This window comes from Echinops telfairi, unplaced genomic scaffold (genome assembly GCF_000313985.2).
Source record: "Echinops telfairi isolate 266 unplaced genomic scaffold, ASM31398v2 ScPeMD7_7423;HRSCAF=8461, whole genome shotgun sequence".
Classification (NCBI taxonomy): Eukaryota; Metazoa; Chordata; class Mammalia; order Afrosoricida; family Tenrecidae; genus Echinops; species Echinops telfairi.
Window position 1 is genome coordinate 4020704 of NW_022111323.1, and position 16373 is coordinate 4037076.

General features: G+C 41.2%; 1 pseudogene; it reads right to left on the bottom strand.

The window, feature by feature from the left end:
* LOC101659076 overlaps positions 1 to 15419 on the bottom strand; it is a 53503-nt pseudogene extending 38084 nt beyond the window's left edge.
* Between the last annotated feature and the right edge of the window lie 954 nt (positions 15420 to 16373).

Here is a 16373-nt window from a genome sequence, read left to right on the forward strand (position 1 = left end):
AAAATAAATTATGAATTATGGAGGGTTCATGAGGGAGGGGGTTGTGGGGAGGGAGGGGAAAATGAGGAGCTGGTATTAAGGGCTCAAATAAAAGGTAAATGTTTTGAGAATGATGATGGCAAGAAATGTATTTATGTGCTTGACACAATGGATATATGTATGGATTGTGATAAGAATTGTATGAGCCCCCAATAAATGATTTTTAAAAAAGATCAGCAATTCAAACTCACTACTCTGTGGATGAAAGGTAAAGCTATCTTTTCTCAATATTTTTAGCCTCACAAATATTATATTGGGTCACTATGAATCAAAATCTATTTGATGGCAGCATTTTGATTTGGTTTTGGTTTAGGTCTGTGTCAAGTACTTTACATATATTATCTCATTTACTTTTCCCCACAATCAAGGTGGTAAGGACTATTATTTGTAACTCTCTTCTGAACTACAATGGGCAGAATTTTTGTGTATTCTGTTCATTGCTATAACCGAGGCACTTAGAACAGTGCTTGGCTAGTAGGTAATCTGTCAACATTTGTGAACAAGTGAAATCGTCTAGTTGAAAAACTGAGGCTTAGAGAACTTATGTGACTTGCTCATTGTAACAAGATTAATATGTGGTGGAATCAGGATTTGAACCCTGTCTGACTGGTCTAATACTCATGCTCTTTCTCACAATCTTGTAAGTGAGGAATTATTTCAGTCCATACAATGATATTACTCATTAATTTGACACACTGCTTCCCTTTCTGTGTCTCTAAGATCACCTAGCAGTATGCCCTTGGCCATTTATTTACCTGTCTGTTGAATTCCATGGCCCTAACCTGCAAAGAAATATCTTTCCTTGACATTCTTTGCAACAATGCTTTTGTTTTCTAGGCTTCTGATTTTTCTAAAGGGTGTCTCATTATTTGCCTTTCCAGCAATTTGGGGATATCCATTCCCAGTGGTCTATCACCTCAACCTTAGACTTGTAGAAGGAGAAACAATGTCAAGGGAAACTTTGGATGTCCAATCTAGGCCTTTCCTTACTGTGTGACCTTTGAGAAATCGGTTCCTTTTCTGTTCTCTCCAGCTCCATTGCTAGGAGATAGATAGATGTAATGGCTGTAGAGTTTCACAAAATATGGCTGTGTAGCTAGATGTTCTATAAAACCTTCCTCAAACAAAACTTTTAAAAAGGTGAAGAAGACTCGAGAACCTGAGTTCTAACTCCCCTAGGAGAATAGAAACCTCTACTAGTTACAACCTGGAAATTAATAGCAAGGAAGTCAACACAAAGAGTCTTACAGCCATGAATTTTAAAAAATTATTTTATTGGGGGCTCGTACAACTCTTATCATAATGCATACATACATACATTGTGTGAAGCACATTTGTACATTTGTTGTCATCAACATTCTCAAAACATTTGCTTTCTGCTTGAGCCCTTAATATCAGCTTATCATTTCTCCCCTCCCTCCCCACAACCCCCTCCCTCATGAACCCTTCATAATTCATAAATTATTATTATTTTGTCATATCTTACACTCTCCGACATCTCCCTTCACCCATTTTTCTGTTGTCCATCTCCAAGGGAGGAGATTACATGTAGATCCTTGCAATCAGTTCTCCTTTTCTATCCCACCTTCCTTCCACCCTCCAGGTATCGCCACTCTCACCACTAGTCCTGAAGGGATCATCTGACCTGGATTCCCTGTGTTTCCAGTTCCTATCTGTACCAAGCACATCCTCTGGTCTAGCCAGATTTGTAAGGTAGTATTGGGGTGATGATAGTGGGGAGGAAGCATTTAAGAACTAGAGGAAAGTTGTATGTTTCATCGTTCCTACCTTGCACCCTGACTGGCTTGTCTCCTCCCCACAACCCTTCAGGAAGGGGGTGTCCAGTTGCCTACTGATGGGCTTTGAGTCTCCACTCTGCACTCACCCTCATTTACAATGATATGATTTTTTTGTTCTTTGATCCCTGATACCTGATCCCTTCTACACCTCGTGGTCAAGCAGGCTGGTGTATTACTTCCATGTGGAATTTGGTGCTTCTGAACTAGATGGCCGCTTGTTTAACTTCAAGCCTTTAAGACACCAGATACTATATCTTTTTATAGCCAGGCACCATCAGTTTTCTTTACCACATTTGCTTATGCAACCTTTTTCTTCAGTGATCATATTGGGAAGATGGGCACACTGATATGATTTTTTTGTTCTTTGATGTCTGATACCTGGTCCCTTCTAAACCTTGTGGTCACATAGGCTGGTGTGTTTCTTCCATGTGGGCTTTGATACAGCCATGGATTTTAGGGTCCCCTGACAAGATACCTGTGCAACTGCCCTTTCCCCCAGCACTCTGACCTTCAGTGGAAGAGAGGGGAAAGATGAGTTGACTCATTGTTTCCACATCTGCCATAGCACTAACACCACAAAGGACACAAGTACTTCTCTTCCAGCACACTTCAGAAGAGGAGTCAAGTCTACCCTTGGAAGGGGTAAACATAATTAAACCTGGGCAAGAAAATTCACAGGTTACCCACACCCTAAGGTTAAGAGTCACAGCCCACTGCATTACTGGAAGATATGAGTGAGGTTTACTCAGTTGGAACTCTTGTGAATGAATCAGTTTGGTGATGGACTGTGGAAACTCTTCCCTAGGATTTCAGGAGAATGAGTCAATCCTGAGGGAGGGTAAGATTAGGTGGTCCTGCTTCAGGGGAGGATTTACATAGAGAGTTTGAGCGTAATCACTCTCTGGACTCAGATTTTGAAGAGCTCTAGCTGGCTTGTTGACTCACAGTCAGAGAAAATTAATTTCAATAGACCCTGGGTCCAGTTCTGATATACAAAGTCAGTGAATACATCTCAGGCAGGCAAGCAGACAACAGTGTCTTTGATAATTTCTTCTCTCCCCTTTCTTGGGAGCTGTATTGTTCATAAGCCTACAGTCCCTGAAAGATCAGGAGTCTCCCAAGTATGGAGATGGAGAACTTGCCATGGCAGTTTTTAACTATTACCTGCCACCAACCTCTGCTCATGATATACTAGTACCACACTACCTAGACACACTTGACACTTCATTAAGTAAAACATCTGTGTGGGGAATGCTGTTCATTCCAGAGAAAATATAAAAATAACATTATGCCTCAGAAGCAGCATGTGAAAACAAGAAAAATGGTACAATTGAGTGGAATAATGCATATGTAGATATACAGAAGGTCTTGCTAGAAGAGAAAACTTCATATTTCTATAAGGAAGTTTAGGAGAATGATCTTCCACTGCTTTAAATAAATGGTGAGAAATTGACAGATACAAAAAATACATGAGAAGATATACTCAGGAAAGATATATAGGACAAATCTGACAAAATAAATTGAAAACTAGAAATAATTCAATAGCTCCAAATAGAAATCCTAAAAGGCAAACATTAAGATATTAGAACTGGATAACATTTTGAAAGAATAAAGATTTGAAACAATGAAAATACATATCAATGATTATGAAGACAACCCTCTTGAGACCAAATGCAATAATATCTAATTATAAAAAAGACCCAAAAAGCTGAAGAAACTCTACGAATTCTCTGGAACAATATGAAGGGAACAACATATATTTTATAAACATTTCAGAACAGAACAAAGAAAAAGCAATCAAGACTTCTAGAGCAAGATGGTGATCAAGTAGCACACATGAGGGACTCCAAAAAGACCTGTGAAGAAAAACCACAGAGAAGGATATCCTATACTCCCAGACCGCAGCATAAACATAAGTAGACAAAAATTTGTTAAAGTAAAAGAATAGCAACGTAGAGTCCCCTTTTTCATTAGCATAAGCAAGCAGAGCATGGGTTCCAAGCTCTCCCAACTAATTTTTCCTAGTTCAGGAGCTAGATGATGCAGCTGACCCACCTTGGGGCCAATATAGGCATAAATAAGCTTTGGCTCTCAGCCCAAGCCAAGGAAGTTCCTTTCTGATCCATTCACAGCTCTACCTCCCCAGTGGCAAGGTTAGTGATATCCATGGAACTACGTGGGTGTGACTCTACAGGACTGCCTAGACTGGCATAAATAGTGAATAAAATAGCTTTCCATACAAGATGGGGGAGTTTCAGCTGCACTTGGCAAAACTAATCCCCCCTCCCTGAAGTACAGCTTTGCATGGCCCCCTCTCCTAAGGATTTTTAAAAATTTTAACTCCTTTGGTCAGCAGCTAACACACACACACACACACACACACACACACACACACACACACACCTGGTCCATTAGCAAAGTATTAGAATAACAATGCAAGGAGAACCAGCAATAAGGGTTTTACAAAGCACAGCCAGTGAGTTTGGACTTGAGACAGATAAAGGGCCTTAGGGCCCAGAAACCTCTTCAGGCTCACATATTCACCAGCCACTCAGATAAGCAGCCTGTCCTCTGAATAGCCTGTTGCTTCATTTCTTCCCACTAGAATACATTGGTAGGCAGCAGGTATAGACCTCTCTCCCTCACCCCCACTTGGTCAAAACCCATCCCTCTGACCTGATCCACCAGAAGTCTATTCCTTTAAGATAATTAAGCTAAATTATAAGAACACAGGACTATCAGCCATACCAGAAACAAAAAACACTACCCTAGCCTTAATCTCAACCCTACCCTGACATCCTAAAAGACCACGAGGAAGTAAAAAACATACTACGAGGCACTGTCCTCAATTGCTTAAAAGACTTCTGCTCCAGGTAGTTCTGATTTCTCCTCAGGACAAGGTCTAGACTCTTATTTTCAGTTGGTATTGCTTTTGCTCAGTGTTCTATCATTCCTATTACCTCCCCATCTTTAAGACAAAGTTGTGCCCTATTCTTATAATTCATCCTTAATCAGGACATTCCCATCTGATGGTATACATCAGGATAGAAAAAATTATTACATTACGATTTTGCTTTTGATAGGGAGATTGATTAGGGATGAAGGGGGTTCTTTCCACCAAATGGCTAGATATGAACTTGCACAATTTTCTTTAATATCCATAAAGAAAATCTGAAGATCATTTAAAGTGTACAAATCATCCTTTCTTAACTCCAAGTTCCCTATATATAGATGAGGCTCTGCAGTTTTCATTTTCTCTGAAGCTATGTTTAATTATGCTGCTCAAACAAATGAATGAAGATGGCTGGCAATAAATCAAATAGGTACTTGCTTTTCTTTGTAACAGGAGGACTCTGCAAAACCACGGAAATTCCATGCTTTATATTTTTTCTTGCTGCCCACATCTCAACCCCTCTTATGCTCCCAACACAGGGTGGCAGGCAGCCAGAGGGTGAGAGACAAGCTCTGTTCAGTGTCATCCAATTGGCAGAAATAAAGCATTCCTTTCAGCTAAGGATTCTCTCATTATTAGAACAAAGAAAAATGTAACTCCACAACTAATTACTGCCTTTTAAATTTCTATTAACAATTTAGAAGAAAGATTATTATGTCTAACTTCCATAATCCCTTGAGAATTATTTCCAACAGGTAAGCGGTTAATATCAGTCACAGGACATGCAAAGCATTTCTGAGACTTCTTCAACAAGAACTCCTTTTTCACTTTAGATAAAACTTTTCTCACTGGCCTGGCTGTAAAATCTATTTCTCTACAAAATGCTTCTTTGATGTCTCTTTCTCATTGCCTGGTAATGTCTAGCTCGTAAGACCCAAGGTTAAATTTTCCTTTTGGATTACTTCCCAAAACAAAGTTCTAACCACCTGAGATGGAAAAGAGAAATATCTACAGATATTTTAGATGTTTTTGTCCTTTATCTTATCTTTCTCAAAAGTATTTTCATTTAATTCATAACACCGCAACTTTTGTACCAAATTATGCTCAAATTTACCTTCAGACTTCCTTCTTCTGCATTCAATGGCTTCAGACTACTACAACTAAAGCTTTTAAGAACTAAGTGTCACAAGATGTATGCTCTCCCTAAAATTATGCAGCTTATTGTGAGAAAAAATGCTCTCTGCTTAGTTTTTAAAAATGAACTGTCCTACTACAATTATTCAGATACTACAACACATTGTGTATTAGCTTTTCTGTATACACATTTTAACTCCTGCCACTTGTTAAGAGCTAGGAGTTGAACAAAAAGTCAGGAATCAGAAGCCAAATGATTTCTTTTTCTTTTTCCTATTTTCCCATGAGAGTATTAGCAAAAGCAGAAATATCTTTAGAATGGATATTTTTAGTGCAGAAAATGGTAAATAATAGCCCCCTCATGGGCAAAGGTTTCTACCATGAACATTTAATTTTGTTAAAGCAGATTATAAATTCTCATCAACACAAGTATGTATAACTTACATTTGATTGTAAGGTTAATGTTTAAAAGTAAAAATGAGATGGTATCTCATGTTAGCAGAGGTCAAGTGGCTTCAACTGGCAATGGATTTTTTGCTATCTAAAACTGGGGAACACAAAGCTAGTAAAACCAGGACCCCTACAAAACTCAGGGAAATAACCCCCATAAAGTAAAACCAACATTACAAACTAACAGAAAACCTGTGTTTCCTTTTGTGAATGTGATTATGTAATTGTCACCTTAGTGTTAAAAACCAAAGGATTAACTTAAGGAAAATACATATTCTCTATAGAGCATATTTTAACTGATTTCATTAAAATGACATTAGAATTTCATCGTAGATTCAAAACCAGGAAAAATCACTGCTCTTTCATTTAATGCTACAACCTAGTGACTGTATTGATCTTAAGCATGATTGTTGTTGCAATGTGCTACTTTACAATGAATGATACTGCATGAGTTAGTGATCCCTTCGATAACTCCCTTTCCTCTTTTTACTTCAATAGGCATCAATGATAAATCAATCTTATGTACAATTTTACAGCTAACACCTTTACCTTTGCCAAGATTACTTACAACTCATACAACTTTTTAATATTTAGAGCTATTTAAAATATTCTAACTGCACAAAAATAAAGATTTTGGCTTTTTTGGATATATTTATATTCTGTTACTCAAAATGGAAGTTCAACTTCTCCCCAAAATATAGTTCTGCTTTACCTGCTTGGGAATGCTGGCCATGCCACCTGTGCCTCTCTCATCCTGCTGAAGCACAGGTCAGTACTGAGCAGGCAGGTGAACACCCTGAAAAACGAAGGTCGACTGTTTTACTTTCCATTGTATTTTATATTCTAGTAAATGTGCTTTGAATACAGTTTCCTGTATTCTTCCTTTCTGTTCCTACAGACTTGTAAAATAAGGCAAGACAGAGAGAGGAGGAATCTTTTCTCACTCCTTAAGGCTAACTGCAAGGCAGCTCTTCTTTCAAAACCACCCCTTCATTGCATTCTGATTGGACTTATTCCTGGGGACCTTTGGGATTACTGAAAAGCATATTGATCAGGAAAACAAAGTCCCCTTTCAGTCTCTGACCTCCATCCGCTAACCTAGTCTAAGTAGAGCAAGATATATAAGCCTTAAAGTTCAATTTCAATTGTCTTCTGTAAGTCAGTGGAGAAAGGGTTGGTGGGGGATAGGTTAGTCTGTTGCTTGGACTTACTTTCTAATGCAGCCCACTGTACTTCAAAAGGATCCACAAGGCCCGTAACTGCAGGAAATGTTAGGTTTCTCGGGTTAGAAATACCTCGGTCCTTGGCCAGAAAGAATTCACCCTGAAGCCTAGTTTGTGATCCAAGTGAGTTTTTATAAAGGATAGAAGCAGTTTCAGGTTCTACAGTTAAGAACACGGGCACCCTCAGGGCACTTCATACCCACACATGGAGACCTGAGGCCAGAGAAACTGCAGCATGGCTGAGGAGCAGCTGGAGAAGAGAGAGGTGGGATCCTGATTCTGGCTTTTCAGGGCCCTCTGCTGGGAGGCGTGGTCGACTCCATTGGCTAAATTAAGCCTGCCTGGCCTAGAATGGGGCCCTCCCAATTATACTGGCTTCCTGTCTCAAATTCCTGAATTTGTGTATGCCCTCTAGCCTTTATCGGCTTCCTACTTCCTGTAAAGGGGGGAGGCTTTGGCATGTAGAGCAGCGGTTCTCAACCTGTGGGTTGCGACCCCTTAGGGGTCGAACAACCCTTTCACAGGGGTCGCCTGATTTATAACAGCAACAAAATTACAGTTATGAAGTAGCAATGAAAATAATTTTATGGTTGGGGTGGGGGGTCACCACAACATGAGGAACTGTATTAAAGGGTTACGGAATTAGGAAGGTTGAGAACCACTTACGTAGAGGGACATCCCATAGTTCCTGTTCTGCTACCTAGCAGAACCTCTGTGTGCTTGTCTTCTGAGGCCTATCTGCCTTCATCATATCTATGCCACTGAAAGTTGCAGAACCATGGAGGTGCTGAGCAAGAGGCTTAAAGAAGGGGCTGGTGGTAGGACTGAGGGAATGTCTGCTGCTTGACCAGGCTAGGTGACTGATTGGGGTGGGCACACTGAGGATGGCCTGCAGTGCCAAATATGTTGCTACCATCTAGGAGGGAGTGATGCCCACCACAGGCACCTTTGGGTCTGGATAGGGCATCTTGTTGGCCACAGGATAAGACTGGGTAGTGACAGAGGCTGGCTGCAGGGGTGGGAAACCACCAACTGGCATGAGCTGAGAAAGGAGGAATGCATAGAAAGGTGGTGCTAGCTGGGAGATGACAGTGGGTGGTGTCAGGCAGAAACGGGAGTTAGCAGGGCAGGTGGGCTAGGAGATAGAGCTGGTGAAAACACTACAAGGATGCTACAAGAGGCCATACCCTCCCCTCTTCCCCCCTCCTCTTCCTCCCCTTTGGTGGCCTTCAGGCCCAGGTGCAGAAGACTAACCATTACAGATAACTTTGAATGCTATTGCTTAGATCCGGACCTGCAGACAACAAAGTTACAGTGGAAAATTCCCCAGCTCTTCCCTCCCTCTACCCCCCGGACTATAAAACTCTCCACTTCTCGCCTGCAAAATGTAACTTCGCAGGGCCCTAACTGTGGGCTCATGAACCTCAACCAGGAGCTCAGGATGCTCCTGCCCCTTTCTCTGCTCTCCTTTCCCTCCAGGGAACTCTGAAATAAACCCTTGAAACTGTTTTCTACCTTTGCCTTCTTTCTTTCTTTCTTTCTGTCGCCAAATCAACCTCATGGGTGGAGGCAGCTAGAGATGTGGCTGCAGAGGAGCAGCTGAGGTCTGGGACTTCTGAACCTAGACACTCTTGGACACCTCTTCTAATCAGAGGCCTGCCTCAGAGGGAGTATGTCTGATCTGTGAACAACCTGGAAGAAACCTTGAGAGGCAGTACCAGAATGGATTTTTTTGAGGAATTTCCCCCCCAGATTTTTAGAAGCTTATCCTGATCAAATAGCTGAGTTAATTACACAAGGCAAGACTCAGCATATATGTTTAATTACTTATGATCCTATTAAAAAGGTTTTTTTTACTTATGTCATCTCAAATTAACACTTCGTTGGCATAAACTTTTAATTGGCTAATTGCTTCTTTGGGATATACTGGACAATTAGATTGTCATTTTTATTCAAGTAAAATTTGGGCATTTTTAAAGATTGCTTTTTGGATTGTGGCACATAAAAATTTGTCACAAGTTATTTTGTACATGTCACACATGTATTTAATTTTGAGAAACAAGCCTTTGTACACTTTTTTTCTGGATTTATTTGGGTTATACCTCATACCAGTGAGGCTACAAAATGTGTTACTATTATTATTATTTTACTTATTTTTTTCTGTTATAGACTGCCTCAAACCATTATAATAGATAATGAACCAGCCTATACTAGTAAGAAATTATTTTCATTTTTCAACACCTAGAGAATACATCAAGCTAGTGGAATCCTCTACAAGGCACTAGGACAAGCTTTTTTTTTTTTAACATATTCATGGCATGTTAAAGATGCAACTACAAAAAAATTAAAAGGGGGGAGAATAAGGCAATCTCTGCCCCAAGGGATTTATTATAAATTTTGTTTTCACTAAATATTTTTTCTTTGCCAAAAGAATCAGATAGCACGTGTGTTGAAAGGTATTTTTCTTCCTATTCTTGTACAGTTTCAACACTTATTAAAGTGTGGTGGGAAAATGATGATGGAAATTAAATATCAGGACCTTTTCTCATTCAAGAGAAAAGTTGTGCTTAAATCATATATTTCAGCTGATAATGGAAAGAATGTGTACATTTAATTTTGGTGTGTCTAATCACAAGGATGATATTCTTGCATTAAGTAGTTTGCCTCTGGAGGTTCCAACAAGGACAGTCTTGGTCAGAGACCTGAAGACTTCTCATATGACTCCTGAACGTATGCTTTTGGTCATGTTGGCAGTGCTTGTTATTTCATATGAAGTAAGTACAGATCACTCTCATTGGGCTTACATTCCTCATTTACCCTTACTACAAATTGCTGAATGGCATTTGCCAAGACCTGTGGTTTTCACCAATGACACTCAAGAACTCCAGGACCATGAGGAGATGGGAAGAGTCACTTTCCCAATGAGGAAGGGCATATTTGAACTTTACTTTGGGTTATAACTCTTATCCATTGTGTGTGAGATCTGCAAAAGATTAACTTAAAGCTAAAATTCAACTGCGGATGTCTTGGTTATCTATCTGTTAATCAGGCTGATCATAGATTTTTCCTCTTAACAGGAATGACTTTTGCTGGACACGAAAAAATGCTACACAACTTGGCAAGGGGGATAATGAATTTTGTGAAATTTTCACTTATCATAAAATTATACAAAAGGAGTGGCATTGGTTATGCTGTCAAGGACTATATGGGGAAAGTATTGTTAATAATTCTGTCACTTTTGTTGATTAGGGTTCCTATGGTGTGGTAGTTACATAATCTGGTGTCAACTTGAGACTAGTAAGAGTGAAGGGGTGGAGTTTAGTTTGTTAATCAGGTGACCTCATTTGGAGGTGCTATGGAGATAAATAGCTCTCTGGAGGTGGGACATACAGACTCTTTGCTTGGTATTTCTGATGACAAGGCACATGGAGCTACAATAGAGCCCTGGAGCTGGAGAAGCCCAGTGGAGACCCCTGCCAGCACTGAGATGCTTCCACCACCAGTGGATCCACAAGACTTTCCACCCACTGGTCTGTGATCTTCCTGCATTTGGCACCATTGCATGTGTTTTGTGAGTCTGAAGAGGAATTTATAGATTGGAATCAGGCATAAGGGATAATATCAGATTTAAGAACTTGATCTGAACTGGGCTAGGATATTTTCTCAATATGTAATTGCTCTTGTATATAAAGATCTTTCTTATACACATATAAGTGCCTATGAATTTGTTTCTCTAGTCAACCCAGACTAACACATATGGTAAATTGCTGACAAATTGCTCTGAAGATATAAATGCAACTTTTTGTGATTATGTACATAATGTTATTTGGAATCATACAAGATCTTCTAATTGGGCTCATACTAAGAAATTGATGGTATGGTATGAGGTTGAACTAGACACTCCTCGACCTAGTCTTTTGTTTCCATTTATTGGATCTGAGCAGTGGGAAATGTGGAAACTGCCTTTAGCTACACAGCCTATGGTCTCATATTGGAGAATATGGAGGCACAAGTTGTTCACCTTCCAGATATAAGTTTATACTTAATGAAACTCATTATTTCAGCCTTATGTGATTGCTATTGGACATTTAAGCATTAACTTCTCAATGAGAACAGTAACTTTCAGCAACTGTAAATCATATACTCATATTAATAATTTTATGGAGGTGAATACAAATAGGATAAAGACAAATAGAGTCTTTATCATATTGAAGTCCCATCTGGGAGTGTGGCTGTCAATGTAGATGTCTCAACCTTGGGAAGAACGTTCCAATGTAGGGTGTTTACTAAGATGTTAAAGTAACTTCTAAAAAGACACAAAAATGTTATTGGAATGTGAATTGTTACTATTTTAGGGTTAAGAACCATCACCACTACAGCAACCTTAGCAGGAGCTGCACTGTGAGAATCCACAAAAACTGAATATTTTGTGCAGAAATGGCAAAAGGATTCTCATATAATGTGGACTATCAAACTTGAGTAGATGATGAGCTAAATGGAAAGTTACTGAACTACAACAGGCCCTGAAATGGCTGGGAGATCAACTTACAAATTTATAAAAATAGATATCATTGAAATGCGATTGGAATATCTCTGATGATTGTATTATACCATACCCATAAAATCAAAGTAAATATGATTGGAACTTGATTAGAGATCATTTGAATATTGTAAATAATAATGTAACATTGGGCACTGAGTCACTGTGAAAAGAAAATTTCAATTCTTTTAGTGAAACCCTTAAGAATGATCCTGATAATAATTTAATTTCACAGATTGCTGAAGAATTATCTGGTCTTCACCCTCATGGCTTGCAGCAGAGCCTAGTGCAAAGCAAAGGTTCGTGTGCAATTACATTAATACTTTTTGTGTATTATTCTCCTAGGCGTTCAGGTCCTCAGGAACAGATTACATCATATAGAGACCAAACAAACAGCTCATATCAATTTAGTTTTGTTTAGAAAAAAATATACTAGAGAGAAACAAATCTAATTTTGGTTTGCTGTTGAAAATATGTAAGTGAATTGCATTTAGTGTTACTTATCTGGATTTTTTGATTGTATACATGCTTTAACTGTACTTTTTGTGTAAAGTTTTATGAAAATAATGTTCTCAGATGGACTCTGGGTTCCTACTTAACTCTAGCCTCAATATAAGAACAGTTTCTTCTGATAATGTGGCCTTAAATGATACTCACCTTCTTGAATTGATCACTGAAGGGGGAATAAGTGAATGTGGTGAAGAAAGCAGATGGTGCCTGGCTATCAATTAAAATAGTGTCTGTGGTCTTAAAGACTTGTATTCAAACAAGTGGCCATCTAACAAGGAATCAACTAAGTCCACATGGAAGAAACACTCCAGCATGTATGATCTGAATATGTCAAAGGAAAGGGTATTGAAGCCAAAACTGTAAACACCCAGCTGTCCAAGTTTATGGAGTACAGTGGAAACCCAAAATTCATCTGCAAAGTAGTTAGTCAGGATGGCCACCTGAGATTGAAAATACTCGTATTTCTTGTTTAACGTTTTGGATTTTGTTGAAGAATTTTTCTTATGAATTTTCTTACTTAGTATTTGCCTCTTTATTTGAAATGTTTTGGACTATTGTATTGTATAGTCAAGTGATTATGACCCATATCAATTTGACTCTGTTTAGAAAATAAAAAAGGGGAGATGTGCGAAAAGATGTTTACTCCTTAGGCAAGTAGAGTCTATAACTGGCTCTGTTATAAGAAAAGGCCGCCCATATAAAACTTCATAGGGGCTCAAACACGTAGGTTGCCGTGGGGCAATCCTAAGATGTAACAGAGCTATTGGTAGCGTATCTTTCCAGTTCAACTGAGTTTTTCGTGTCAGCTTCCTAAGGGTTAACTTCAGGTGTTGATTAATTTTCGCTTCCTGGCACAGTGGAGATGATCGGTTATTCCCAAGTGTTGGGAGACTGCCTGAGGGATTTGGGAGATGAAAGCAGGCTCGTTATCACTCTGCAGAGATTTGGGAAGCCCAAATCGAGGAATTATTTCCTGAAGTAATTTTTTAGCCACTTCATGAGCCTTCTCAGTGCAGGTGGGTTATGCTTCAATCCACCCAGTGAAGGTGTCTATAAACACCAGAAGATATTTAAATCCCTGGACAGCGGGAACCTGGGTAAAATCTATCTGCCAGTCTTCCCCAGGGTAGGATTCCTTGCACTGAACAGGTTGAGCAAGGTGACTTCTGAATGCCCCTTAGGGGCTGTTGGTCTGACAGGTGAGACAATGGGAAGTTACTGACCTGATGGTTGAGATTAACTTGGTTCCACAGAACTGCTGAGTGAGCGGAATCAAGGAGGGTTTATGGCTAAGATGAGTGGCATCGTGGAAGGCTTTCACGACTTTACACTGTAACCTTTGTGGCAAGAGGAGCTTGTTGTCTTTCTCCCACCATCAATCAGGTCAAAGGCAGAATTCCTGCGTCTTTGCTTGTTCCACTTTTTCTGGAGAGTAATCTGGAAGAGGGAGCTGGTTTTGGGGAATTAGGGCATTTACGGAAGCTGAGGGGCTGGTGCCCAAGGCTGCCTGTCTGGCGGCCTTATCAGCGGCTCGGTTGCCCACAGCGACTTCTGAGTCCCCCTTCTGGTACCTTCGGCAGTGCACTACTGCCACTTCAGCTGGTTTTTGGACAGCTTCCAAGAGTGCCTTGATTTGGCTCCCATACTTAATGGGGCTTCCCTGAGTGGTGAGATATCCTCTTTCCTGCCAGATAGAAGAGAGGGCGTGGAGAAACAGAAACCCATATTTGGAGTCAGTAAATAAAGTTAGTTTCTTCCCCTCTGCTAGTTCAAGGCCTCGAGTTAAGGCTATGAGTTCAGCCAACTGGGCTGAAGTTCCAGGGGGCAAGGGATTAGATTCAATGACTTGATCGAGGGAAACAGTGGCATAACCTGCCTTGCGTACTCCCTCAATTATAAAGCTGCTTCCATCCGAGAACCACACACAGTCTGCAACCGCCAGCGGTTGGTCTTTGAGGTCTGGTCGTGGCAGGTTATTAGTAGACAGCAGCTCAAAGCAGGAATGAAGGGGTATAGTATCTTCCTCTGGATCAGGGAGCAATGTGGCTGGATTGAGTGTGCTACAAGTCTGGATAGTGACATCAGAGTTTTCTATAAGAAGAACCTGGTACTTCGATAGGTGGCTATCAGAAAGCCAGTTATAGCCTTTAGCTTGTAGCACTTCGGAGACCCATGATTAGTTAGGACCTCTAAAATTCCTCCTATGGCGATCTCTGCTGCCTTTTGGACCAAGAGGGCCACGGCAGCTATTGCTCATAGACAAGGTGGCCAGCCTGCTGAGGTAGGATCTAACCTCTTTGATAATTAGGCCACTGACTGAGGCTGAAGTCCTAGCTTCTGGACCAGCACACCCAGAGCTACCCGCTTTCTCTCATGAGCATATAGGAAAAACTTCTTTGCAGGGTCTGGGAGACTCAGCACTGGAGCTTGAAGCAGAAGAGTCTTAAGCTGGTTTACTGCTTCCTCAAAAGGAAAAATGCTCTAACATATGGGATCTCCGCCCACTTCCCCATCGTTCCACAAAATGTTCTAGCTGGTTCAGGCTTGGAAGGGAAAGTGTACCATCTTCTGTTTGTCCAGCCTCTCTATATCAAATCTATCCCAAATGGACAGGATACATCCAAGGGGGCAATTCCTGGGTATCGAGCTGGTAAGTCCCATCTAAAAAACACAAAACAAGGAGGCTATTGAGAGCTTGATGCCTCAAGGTTGATAACCGCAGCTTCAGTGCGCACCTCTGGAGTGCCGTGAATCTGAGGCCTCAAGCAGGTGCCACCGCCCGAAGGAGGGTTCAAAGAAGAGTCGCTGCAGCTGACATTAGGTCCGACCATTTTCTAGACCACAAGCTAGGAGGGCTACTGCTTGGTGTGGCCCCATGGCCTTCAAATAGGCCTGCCAGCAGGAGCAAACTCTCAAATCTCTGAAGGGAAGGGATGTCTATCTGGCAGCTTGGGTAACATTTAGGGAAATTGGAATTTCTGGCTGGAGCATCATGGCGGCGGAGCTATATTGAGAGCTGTCCCCAAAAGTGCCAGAGGCAGCATCACTGAAAGGTGAAAGTCAACAGTTACTCAGGCTAGGCTTCTGAATGCCTTTGGCCTAGGCCTGGGCAACAGAGAAACAGCCGGTAGCAAGGAGCAAACCCACGTGGGTAGAACATTAAAGCAGCTTGTTTGAAAAACCAGGAGAAAGCTAAAGGGAATGGAGAGGAAATATTCTGTTCCCGGGACTAGAGCAAGGGCTAACTCCTGGGCTCTAAGCAACCAGCTACCTAGGCACCGGCCCTTCTCGTGTTTGGAGCAGTGGGCGCCAGCTTGGCCAGGGTCACGTGCTCCATTGCCCTGAAGCCAAATTGGTGGACCACCAGTGGTGCCATGCTGCCAGGGAATGGAGACTCATGTGGTTGGGAAAATGGTGGCCACAGCTTACGGCCTAGCCGAAAGCCAGCATGGGTCCAGCCACCAGAGCCAGAGTCCTACAGAAACCAACAGAGTTTATGTGGGCACACCCAGCCATCCAGCTGGGTGGGTCTGCACAAAGCAGACCACTGAAACTGGAAAAGGCTTTGGGAATCACAATCTTCCCACCCTGCAGGCAACAGCGTCCCAGCCCCCTCCCGGAAATCCAGATCGGGGAAGGCATGCAAGTTCCTGGGAAGGCAGGCACAGAAAGGCAGAAGTAAAGTCCCGTACACCAGTAAGAATAGGTGAAAAAACGGACACAAAAGGATGGGACTGTGGCAATACATTACGAGTGTCGCCATGAGTCTGTTCGGGGAGCCATCC